Source organism: Cuculus canorus, chromosome 3 (genome assembly GCF_017976375.1).
Source record: "Cuculus canorus isolate bCucCan1 chromosome 3, bCucCan1.pri, whole genome shotgun sequence".
NCBI classification, from domain to species: domain Eukaryota; kingdom Metazoa; phylum Chordata; class Aves; order Cuculiformes; family Cuculidae; genus Cuculus; species Cuculus canorus.
Window position 1 is genome coordinate 53,382,229 of NC_071403.1, and position 12,293 is coordinate 53,394,521.

The 12,293-nt window shown below is 36.9% G+C and overlaps 1 protein-coding gene across 4 annotated transcripts in view; it reads right to left on the reverse strand.

Moving 5' to 3' along the window:
• Positions 1–12,293, reverse strand: part of GRM1 (glutamate metabotropic receptor 1) — a 186,819-nt gene that overhangs the window by 135,913 nt on the left and 38,613 nt on the right. The gene's annotated exons all lie outside the window — the stretch shown is intronic.

Below are 12,293 nucleotides of genomic sequence, written 5' to 3' on the forward strand. Positions count from 1 at the left end.
TTGTTTTGAAATTGACACAACATTGTTTTATATTTAACAAAAAATGTTTCGGGTTAGCAAAGAACAAAATTTTTCTTCCTGCTGAAAGAAGAAAACAAACTATTAAACTCCTTAAAAGTTGTTTCACCTTGCTATAAGCATTGCCTCCAGACTGTGTAGTTCAGACAATAAACTTTAAAGAAGGTGACAAAATGTATCGTTCCTGCAGCTCTTTGAAAAAAGCTGGGTGAGGCAATCAACTGAACATACATACCTTTCAAAGTCCCTGCTTCTAAGGTTTGTTTTTCCTTGACCACTGTCCCACCGAAGCATAAATTTAGTTCCTATTTTGTAAACCCAGGATAAGAAGACACACATAACCTAGAGCACTGTGCAGCCACTCCTGTATGTCTGCCCCTATGGTTTAGCTCCCCATATAGTCCATAACGGTCAATAGACCCTGGCTCCTTCAAGAGAGATGTAAATCACTACCTACCTCATGGGGAGAATTCAGTTGTACAGCAAAGCTCCTTCTCAGTCTGAAAATTTGTGGCAGTTTCACTTAAATAAGTCACAGGGCTTAACATTAAGTAACATAAAACATGGAATAATGCAGTAAATACAAAAGTAGAGGTCTTATTTTTATGTAAATTCAGTTTATTCTTACAGTGTCTCTACTATTTCAGCTTTTGCTATGCTGTAGACAGGCACTAACAATGTATGAAGTTTATTTTAGAGGCTGTCAGGAGCAGAAGGCTGGAGAATCTAGACTGGTAAGGGGCACATACATGAAGCTCTGCTTGCCTTGGGAAACAAAAAGTGATTTGGGGTTAACAGAAAAACTAAACTTGACTCCAGTAAAATACCTGGCAATGAAACAGCAACTCTTGCACTGTAAAGCTCTGCAGTGGGAACTGCAATCTCAAAGTCATATATCACACAGAGCTCTGAATATTACAAATGGCTCACAAAACCAGTTTCTTCTAATCCAAGGACTCCACTTAAAGAAGAACATAAGTTTTTAAAAGCTGAAGGGCTAAATCTTGCGCTATAGCTTCCATTGTCTCAAGCCAGGGAAAGGAGGAGCACAACTTAAGGTTGGGCTTCATCACCTTAAAGCATCTGGTTTTGGAGCTGTGCTAGAGAAACCAAAGCTTTACTTAGTGTGTCCATACAGTCTGAAAGACACAGACACTTTCCTCTCCAGACTGCTAGCCAATCTCTTTCCATGGTCATCAGGACAGCCACTCATACTGATCCTGAATACCTCCACTTAATCAGGAAGGCCATGGCCCCCATGCAATGTCAAAAATGGGGCTTTAGTAAGTACGAATAACTAATCCTAACAGAAGAAAAATTCACCTCTTTTGTTTGGTCTTTCCTGCACATTCTTTCCTAAGTATTTTTTGTTTTTAAAACATTATTACTATTTGCACGAGCTGCAGTAGTGGCCAGCACACCCAGTTATGACCCAAGGTCTACCTGCTCTATATGCACCGCGCAGATCTAAATTACTGTCCTTTTCCCAAAGCATTTGTAGTCTGCAGAACCTTAAAAACAGTGCATTTAGTTAGAAAGAAACATGAGGACAAATATGATGTTATGTCTAGCATAAATAGTGAAAATGAATCCAGGTAGACTCCTGTTCCCTTTTGTCATTAGGGACTTGATTCAATCAAAAGCCAGCAAATGTAAAGTACACAGAAGACATCCTCTTACATTCAGACTAATATGTGGAACTCATAGACGCCACCAAGGTTTTGTGGAAGTAAACAGCTTGGGAAGCTTAAACAAGAATCAAACATTAACAAACAAGCACAATATCTATAATTTCCATGCCAAAGATGAAAATTACAAGGAATGCCAATCATTTGACTTGAAACAAATTGGCCAATCAGCAGATAGTCCCAGAAGATGTGTTTCTTCAGAGAGGAGGAAAAAAAAACAGAAGTAGAAGAACTTCGTTTGAACAGCAAGCACTGGATGTTCACCACTGACAGAAACATAATCCTGGAACACATGGACATTTTTCTGTTTTAATGGGTAAGCAGTTGGTATAAGAAAGTTATTCTCATTTCACGCCTTAACAGCACTGTTGTCCAGAGAGTTATTCATGATTCACCAGCACCGTGAAAACAGAATTCAGCCCTTGGTGTTTTACTGGAGAGCTTCAATATCAACAGAAGCATTTTTGTATTGAATCCTGATGGACTAGCAGCCCATTGCTTTCTCCAGCTTGGAGTCATGTTTTGCTTCCTTTCCATTTGTGCAATTTATAGAGACTCAGCTTGTTTCAAGTATCTTAACACATCTCAGTCTGCATCAGAGCAAATAATCATTGCCTGAGACCAAAGCTGTATCACTCACCATCTCTTTCTCGCATACAGAATTTTATAACTCATCCTTTCCCACTTCCCCATTGTATTTCCCTTCCTCCTACAATAAATGTTTTGGCACCACCTCTGCACCTCTCTACAACTGCAACTCTTAACCACGCTGGAGTGGCAGTTTGTGCAATTACTTGAGTTAAGTCTTCCCATCCAAGAAGTTTCCCCACAAACATAATGTCAAACAGAGGAAAATAAATCAGTCATAATTGGACAACAGAACCCTTGAGAGATATTATTGTACTGTATCATCCTGTATTTCTGTTATCAGAAATACAGAGAGATGGTTGCAACTTTCTTGTGAAGACTTTAAACTCTTCATTCCTGTTCTGGGTTCATTTAACATACACGGTAATCACACAGCTGAGACAAATTAATTTGAAATGCATGCAGATTAATGCATCTAATTTCATAGTCTAGGTGTTAATCAGTCCAGACACTGGTCTTAGCAGTGGTACTTTCAATAGAATTCAGTGTCTGATTTATTTGCTTACATCATGCTACCTTTCAGTGAGTCCTCACATTTACTCAGTTTACAGCTCTGAAAATGATCAATTGCCATCAAGAACAGTTGAAAGCAATAAAAGCACCAATCTTATATAGCTGCATAGTTACTTTTGAGTAGTACTTTTCGATCCTCTTTTTTTTTTTTTTCACTGTTTTCTCGCATCCAAAACCAAAAAAAGTATAAATCATTCCTAAATACTTAGGTTTATTTAATTATGGTTTGGGGTAAGACTTCCAAAAAAGAGTGTAGAGAGTCATTCTGCCCAAATTCATAGAAGCAAACAGATAAAGCAGAAGAGTTCTGCAATTAATCTGTTCCTCGAGAATCTCCTTATTATGAGTAGGATTTTCAAGATCATGCTTTGCATATTTCCATTTCTGATTAAAAAAACTAAAACTCCTCTTGACTTCAGAGAAAGGAAATATGCTGACAGTGTGGACTTTTTACCACAAAGAATAGGACCCCCATAATGGTGGCAGGTGCTGAGGAGTTCAACATGTTAATTGTCAGAAAATTCTGCAGACTCAGGTAAATGGTGGTAGGAAGACCAAGAAAGGATGGATGAAGATGCAAAGAACAAGATGCAACATGTAAGGAACAACTAAAGAATGCAAATGATATAAAACAATAAGAAAGTTGTTAAAACTGTATATTCATGAATGTATCAGAGGAAAAGTAGAGAAAATGTACAGATTTCTCATTATAAATAGCGACTTATAATGATTCAACCTGCTGTGAGAAACTGGCAGAAAACATAACTTGAGTCACATTCAGGTTGTCATTTCTACATACTGAAGTGCTTAAATCTGACCTATTATGCAGCTTTCTTAATCCTCATGTTAACACGCAAGAGCTGATATACAGCCTCTTCTTAGCAAGGCCTTCTTTGGAATCAAACCTAAGAATTACTTTCATTCTGTAAAGCAGAAAAATAACACATTCCATTTCTACCAAACTAAATAACAGTAGCATATTCTTCTTTCAAACTCTGACTTGCATTGCATCCCTCCAGTTGTTGAGGAAAAGAGGGCCAGGAGGAAAAAGCTTAAACTTACTCCCCACAGAACAAATAAATACAGTCAAATCACCAACACAGAATACAACTGTATAAGCCCTAGGTATCAAAGCTTACCCATAAATAGCTCATAGTGAATAATGCATATGGTTTAAAGTCAGTTAAAATAAGTGCCAGGTCAGTTATCAGGCAGCAGTGAATTTGCAAGGTTTCAAAACAAAATTCCCTTTTGATTCTCCCTTTCTGAGGTACAAACAAATGAACTAAACTGCAGGAAGTAGTGACTGAAATGAAGAGTGGGAAAGAACTGGACAGTTCTGCAGTTTTTCAGCCCCACATCAAAACAGACTTGTGGTGCTGAAGAAGCAATAGTAGTGTGAAAAAGCCAGGTTTGACTTTTTGAAGTGAGTTTGTGACATCATGTCAGGTCCTGTACCACTACTATGCCTCAGAAATGGAAAGGATTTGTCTTGCCTGAAAATTTCAGTAGAAAAAACAACAGATGAGGGAACTACCACCGTGGGCCTTGATTCCAATTTAATTTACATGTTAGAAAAGCTATGTGTTTGGCTGTCAAACTGCAACCTTTTCAGGACCTACAACTGCCATATTGTATCTTCATACAGGTGCTTTCAGGTTAGCCTCCCTTCAGATGAATTCATGTCCTCGGGCTGCTGAGTGCTGGGCACATTTTCCAGCCTTGGAAAGGTGCTGCGGGTTCTCCAGCAAGGCCAGTAGGTTGAGAGCATTTATGAAATGAAAGGGAAAAATTAATGAAAATCAAGTAGTATATGGAAATACATGCTCTTTCCCCACAATGTTGTACTTTACTCCTTATTTTACCTTCTCTGGCCAATGAGCCAAAGGCTTAAACAACTAGTAAATTGCTGCACGGAAAATGCAGCCAGTTGATCATTCACAGCAGCTCTAAAGCTTTTGCATCACTGCTTTCCAGGATTCAGTAGAAAGGTGTTTAAATTGCAACATAAATTATTTTTTCCTTGATGTGATTGTCCCTGTCAAAACATGAGGTTTTGGTATGACCAGAGCTCAGGCAATTCTGATTACCTCCAAGCAATAATTTACCCTTAATAGCACTATTTTCTAGTGATCCAAGGACTGTAACTGTTAACAGTGATGATCTGTATTTCTGTAATGGAGCAGGAAAAACTTTATGCCGAAAATTGCCAGGAAACATGAAAATAGTATTAAAATCAGTAAAGTATTCCAGGAAAGGTTCATCTTTAATTTCTGTTTCTCTTCAAAAAAATAGGTGATTAATTTGCTGTTTAGAATTAAGAAATTGAACTTGAAAAAATGTTATGGAGCTTTATGTTTTGAGGGAGGTTTTCACTGAAGTTTTTACTAGAAATGCATTGAGTTACATTTCTATTTGAGAATAGAAAAACAGTAAACTGCAGAAATTCTGAAGTCCATGATATTATGGTCTTATTTTAACTGTTATCAATAGAAATATAAACTTCTTGGCTTTCTAAACAGTTATAAAGAGTCCCAGCCTCACGTAAACATGCCTGAAATTTTCTGTAAATTATGCAAACATCCTCAAAATAGCATCCTTCCAATACATTCACACAAAAGTACGGCATATTCTTACAGGTGAGCAGCAGCCATCCTGTTACTGGTTTCTACAGAGGCATAATAAAACATCTATTGCCTAATAAATAATCCATCAACAACACAGCACAATGTAATAATTCAATGTTTCTAACACCCATGTTAATTCATAGACAACAAGGCATTGAACTGATGCATTTTTTCAGTGATGAAAGACCTTGCAGAAAAGTTAAAGGTAATTTTTTTCTGCAAGGTTGTTCCTTCCTTGCTCTCTGTTGGACATTGCTAGCTTAGATAACTCTCCCCACAGAGTTTACGCCAAGACAGTTTAGAACACTGAACATGATCTTAGCTTTCTAGAAGCTTAAAATGCCTTAAAAATTACAGAAGGCTTTTTTAGCAGACATACAGAAACAAGAAAGTTTTGTCCCCACAAGCTTTACCATCATGAAGTTTAAGCATCACATTCTGCATTGCATTTCAAGATATTTAAATGTAGGCTTCGGTCTCCTCTCCTGTTCCAGTGACTTAAGCAACTGAGTGGCAGCATTACTGTGCTTTGATAATCGATTGCGCTACACAGTCAGAAACAGAAAAATCCCAGTCCCTTTTCTCCTTTCAATACAATCAATATTCATTAAAAATAGTACGTTAATGACTACCATTTAAAGGTGTACATTGCTTTCAAGCAGGTTTCCACATATCCCGTTTCTTAAATCAGCAACATTTTATATAACTTTAAAAACTGTGTAAGTCTTTATTTCATTAAAATATCTTTATATTTTAGTAAAAAATACTGCTTCCACTTACATTATTCTTACACAGGTATTCAGGTTTTGATAAAGCATTGTATTTATTTTCTGTAATGTTTATATTAACAACGCATACAAAGACACATTATTCTCCTGAATAACAGCCTGGATACTTTTTTTCTTTCAAATTCTGTACAGAAATCAAATAAGTGATCTATGACCATTGTCTAAGAATAAAAGATACTCAAAGCTGCATCTAATCTAAGTATTATCTTCTGTGATTTATTTCTTGCCACAGATAATCTGCAAACACTCAAGTACAGTTTAAACATATCGTTTTACAACTAGGTGGACTACCACCTTAAATTTGTATAAACTTGATCATTTCAGGAAGTCTTGGGATATACAGGCATTTAAGGAGGGGTAATTCTAAAGATCATAGGGGAAAATCAACCTGGAAAGAAGATTGTGATGAAAGGTTTGGGCTTTTTTCCTGTGTCTTCAAGCTATTGGAGACCTGGTATTTTATGTCTGTCACTATGGGATCTCTCTTGGTCAATCTCAGGCAGGAATTTACATGGACTGCTGGAACACTCTCATACTTGTTAGTGAAGTGATCTTTTTCCTCTAAATTGGATTCACTTTAGGAAGTAGCATAATGAAAATTCTGTGTTAAATTCTTCTGTGAAGAACTAGGAATAACACAGAGACCATGGCAGTAATTTACTATTTTGTACTTTTTTGATTACATGAAGCAGAAAATGTCTCATTTTGTGTTACAAAATAAAAAGGAGTGTGTTTGAGTCACATTTACAAAAGCACCAATATCTCACCTATGACTTTTGGAAATGTTAACCTAATCAAAAACACCAAGTTTATCCACAGAAATATCTAACAGTTAATTCATGCGGTTGAAACTAATTCTGAATGCCCATATAAAAGAGATAGGTTTGATTATATCCAACAGCATGCTTGATCATAGTCTTCTCGTATCATGTAATGCTGTTTTTATCCACACTGATTATAAATTCTCGCCACAGTTAACAGGTGCTCGACCGCAACTACAAATTGAGCCACGAATGAATAAGGAATACAAATTTGTAGAGACAGACATGTGTTGAAGTTCCAGACTTTAAAATTAGTAATGAATCCTACTACCAACCTTCATAACATTCAGGAAATGGGCTGATGTTGCCAGATGGGACTGTCTTCACTGACAATGTCTTGCTTAACTGTCAACTTCAGTTAGACTTTGGAAGTATTTGAGCATTGGTCATGAATAATTTTGGCATTTCAGTGAATCTACCTCAACTTAAATCCAGAAATTTGAATCTAAACCCATCTAAAGCTCTGATTACATCTAAACACCTACTTAAATACAGACTTCCACTAATGAAGCATCAACAACAGACAGCTAACATTCCTCTCCCTTCTGTAAAGAGTGTGAAAAATAAACCTTTTGCTGCTTAAATGACTATCTTCTTATTTGTCAGCATGCTACTACTGTTGTTATCTTTACTTTAGGCTTTCAAACCACTACGAGATTTATCAATCAGTCTACCCTCCCAAAAAATCAGCACACAGTATGCTAGAGGTTTGAGTTCTATCGTATCCATTTGGTAATACTAGATTACTATCAGTTTTCTTCACACCACATTTCCACTCACAACAAGTTGGTGTAAAACACTATCATAAGCAACACTCTGTGATACCTACTACTTTCCCCAGATTTACAAGGATCAGGTCTACCCTAGATAATCTAGGCTAGCCCCAGTATCACAGCATCTGAGCAACCAGGCAGCAATCCTTTTGGCTGGTTGGCAGATAGAATCTTTCCGCATGTCTCAAGGTCTGCTCAGAGACCAGGTGGTTTCTGCCTCTAGAATTACTTCTGTCACCTCCTTCTCCCATTTCCTTGTCAAAGGACCAACTTCCTGATCAGACTCTTCCTCCTCCCTTACTAATCGATACTATGGACCGGCCAATTTCTGCTTCCAGATTTTCTTCTTGATTACTGGGGTGACTGCCGTAGACAGAAATTGTGTCGCTATCTTAAACATGGTATCCTCAGATGTGGTAACTGCCCTAGGCACCTGCTGAAATACTCCTACACACCCTGCCACCCAAGGATTGGCCACATCAGGGCACATTTCTCTCTCACCTCACCAGCAATTTGTTTCCTCTTACATCTGGATGAAATCAAGTTCCACATATCCAGCAATGTCAGATAATAGTACCAAACATCTTACACTTACAATGCCCTGTCAATATTTTAGGGTGTGTGAAGTTAAATATCAAGGCCACCTTTAGTAATATTGCCTTGTGAAGGGAGGGCATTCAGGAAAAGTTTCATCGCGCTATCCTGAAATCTCTGTCACCCGATACTTAGAAGGGTTTTATCAGGTGCAGAAAAAGAATTGACTTGACTTCTGTCATGCACTGGGCTCACAGCAGAGAATTCAACTGTATCTTCACTGCTAAGTGTCCAAACTCTCAGGAGAGATCACTCTACCAGCACTTGAAATTCATAGTTCTACAATAGCGTATAGAGTAATGTTAATGGAGACCACAAAACACTGGAAAGTATATGGAAGTAAAATCGTACATAGTCCATTACCATGTCTTATATTGAAAAGCAGCAAGTGCACTAATATATCACTTCTTTCCTAAAGTTTCTCATACATTTGTACAAATAGGTGTGCAGGAGTTTGAGAGATCATCAGATCTCAAAAAGTATTTTCATTTCCAACTATTTATCTAATATGACTCTTCTCCAATGATTTCAGAGTAACTCTTAAAATTGGGGATTTCATTTTTGACTTTCATTTGCTTTGTATTACCCACACAGATGCTGGCAAGTTAGTTACATGCTTTGTCTTGATGCATCATCCCAGGGGATACATATGAGATTCATCCATCTTGCAAGATTCTCATAGAAAATTAATTGATGCTTATTAAGTAGTATAAAACCCAGTAGCCTGCATAAACACGATTAGACACATGATGTTGAGTTTCTTTCTACATAGTCTCTCCACATCAAAATTAATTTCTGCTAGAAATTACCTGAATACCCTTAAGAGTACAGTTTATTTTCTTAGCATAGTTTTTGGCTTTGATTACTCCAATATGATTTCAATCATTGTTTTTATAAAAAGCCATGATCAATTTTTTTTTCCTTTTGATTATCAGCCAATTTTCAAAGGCTTATCATCCTTAATTTCATAGCTTAATAAATGTTCTCACTGGACTCTCCACTACATTTGAACACTGTATCCATTCCTGAATATCTGCCATTCACCTTCAGACAGGATTGTAACCTCCTTTTCTGTCCTAATTCCAGCTTCCCTCCAGATGGAGAAGTAGGAATTTCCTTTCTTCTCACTAATACAACAGAGTCCCACTTCCAGTAGGAAAGGAGACTGAACTTCTAGATAGATCTCCAACATGAATTTGGGAACATTTACTTAGATACAGCACAAATAAATTCCTAACTCAAAGCCTGAGAAGAGTCAGCCCACCCTGGAAAAGATTCATTACCTGATGACCCAGTCCTGGCTCAATGTAACCCCCTATAATTCCCAATGTATCAGTCCCAGAATAAACTGAAGTCAAATTTATCTTCCAGCTCTCTGTCTCATACCTTTAATTTAGCTAAGCTGAGGTGTGCCTGCCTGTTTTGATCAATACCAATACTGAAGACAGAGCAGGAAGAGAGTTATTTAGCCAGGTGTCCCTTTGTAAAGGCTTCCTCTTTATAGTGAGTCAGAGCAGAGTATGTGTTTGATACAGTGTGGCTGATAATAAACCTGTGGGTAAACTAAAAGTTTTGTTTAGCTCATTATTGAAACAAAAAAAATCTTGATTTGACATTCATCCCTATTTTCCTCAATTAAAAGGATGTTCTTAAAAGGCTTTTTGCTTAGCTGGGTACTTGAATAAAAAGACTGAACAGCATGTCAGAGCAATGTTAATGTGTTAACAGTTCCTGTTCGTATATAGATGACCAAATTCATAGCACTGCAATTTCACAGCAACTTACTTGTGAATAAGTTTGCTAGATTTGCCATTTTTTTTAAATCACTCAATTAAGACAATTCAAAGAAAATGTCTTTCCTTGTAGTTTTGCAAGCACATATAAAATATGTGCAAGCCCTATGATATTTTTTTATTTCAACCAGCTGCTGGGCACAATCCAGACTATGCAAAGCAATATCCAGTCTGTTTTACAACTGTATCAGTCCACCCAGCCCTAGAAAGGACTTTCTCATACTCAATTACCAACATAAGAGTATGTAAAAACCTATCTGAAAAATGCATTGTGATTTCCTAAGAAATTCCATTATTAGCATTTAATAGGTGACAATTTCTGACAAAAAACTCAGAGCAATGCTGCTCAGGATATTTTGAGACACACAATTGAACTAGAGTAACGTAACTCTTGGTAAAGGTTTTTAGTCAAAACTTCAAGATGAAATGTTCAATACATCCGTGGAGTAGGGGATCAAGTAAATGGCCTAATAGGAAACTAAGGTTTGTACCACCACAGTACCTAGCTCTGGTTCTTAATGTAGGAGAGCAATTTCCTTTGGCTCTCTTTAAGGCCAGCAAAAAGAGGGAGCACCAAAATCAGGTGAGCAATAAGACACCACTACAAAGGGACGACAATAAGGAAGAGAGCACAGCATTGCCTGAAGATGCAAAGCTTTTACAAAATCACTGGGGATGTTGTCATCCAGACTACTTTTATTATAGTTAGTTTCTTCTGTTCACCAAAAAAATACTTAAAACACATCAATCCTGAAATGTTGCACTATTCTTTTAAAATTATATATATTAAATGATGCAGATGAAAAGCATATGCACAAATCTAGAAGATAATACCATTTTCAGTACCACTTTACTCGTTATTTCGTTTTAATGCTGATGGCTTCCCAAATGTGCTATATCTAATCTATACATACTTCTAGAGGTACAGTCTCTGCTCCAAATAGATTACAATTAAAGACTGAAAAATAAAAATCATGAAAGGAGAGCAATTGATTGCTTTCAGATTTTTACTTAGGACAGATGAGCTATCTGACTTCTAGAAAACATAATTGTGGGGTTTGAGGAATGATACAGTCAGGGAAAGACCAACATTATAGGATAGGCCAAAAGAAAGCATCCTAGTGATGACAGACACAAAGACTTCAGGGAAAGAAAGGTACAAAAAGAAGTCTGACAGCTCAGAATGACAGCAGAATAAAAAGGCAGCAGCTGCTAAGTAGGTATGGAGAAAACTGTTAAAGGCCTTGAAGGATTAAATAAAAAAGACATTATCAATCTGAAAGAGAAGACAGAAAATGTCAGTCCTCATCATATGAACTAGACCCATTGAAACAGAAAAACCAGACATAAAGAAATTGCAAAAATAAACTTGAAAGTCAAAGGAGCCTAAAATAAGGACTATCACAAAAATGGATATGTGGATAGACTATATATGATAGAATTAAAATGACCATATTTCAGTGGGTATCTACAAAAGTAAACTCTAGAAGGAAAAACAACCATTCTCATTTTGATAAAAACAGCCTTTGCCTATCAAATACACATCTGCACTCTTACTCTAGGAATATAAAAACACGCATACATACTGACTTGGTCATTAGCAAGTTTGATGTTTCAAAAAACAAACAAGTACGCATAGTATCAGTGCCCCGCCTTTCAACAGCAAAGATCAGAGCAAAGCACACAACTGAGAATGCCAGGTTGTAATCATAATACTGCAAAAAAAGTTCAAGAAATCAAAACTATTCAAAGATTTGCGGTTTCAGATTGTCAGAATACATTCTTAGTGAAAGACAACATGAAATTTTACTACTTGTCACATTTCCAGATAACAGTCTGAAACCAGAGTTCTTCACTCTGCTTTGATTCTAAAGTCTGCATATGAAACATTCCCCTAGAGTGTGCCAAAGCACAAAGCCACTGAAGTTGTATATCCATATATAACAGTTAGCAACTAACATTTACTTCAGCAAGTTACCACCACCGATTAAGTTGGCATACATCTTCATATCCCCTTCCTGAGATCTGCT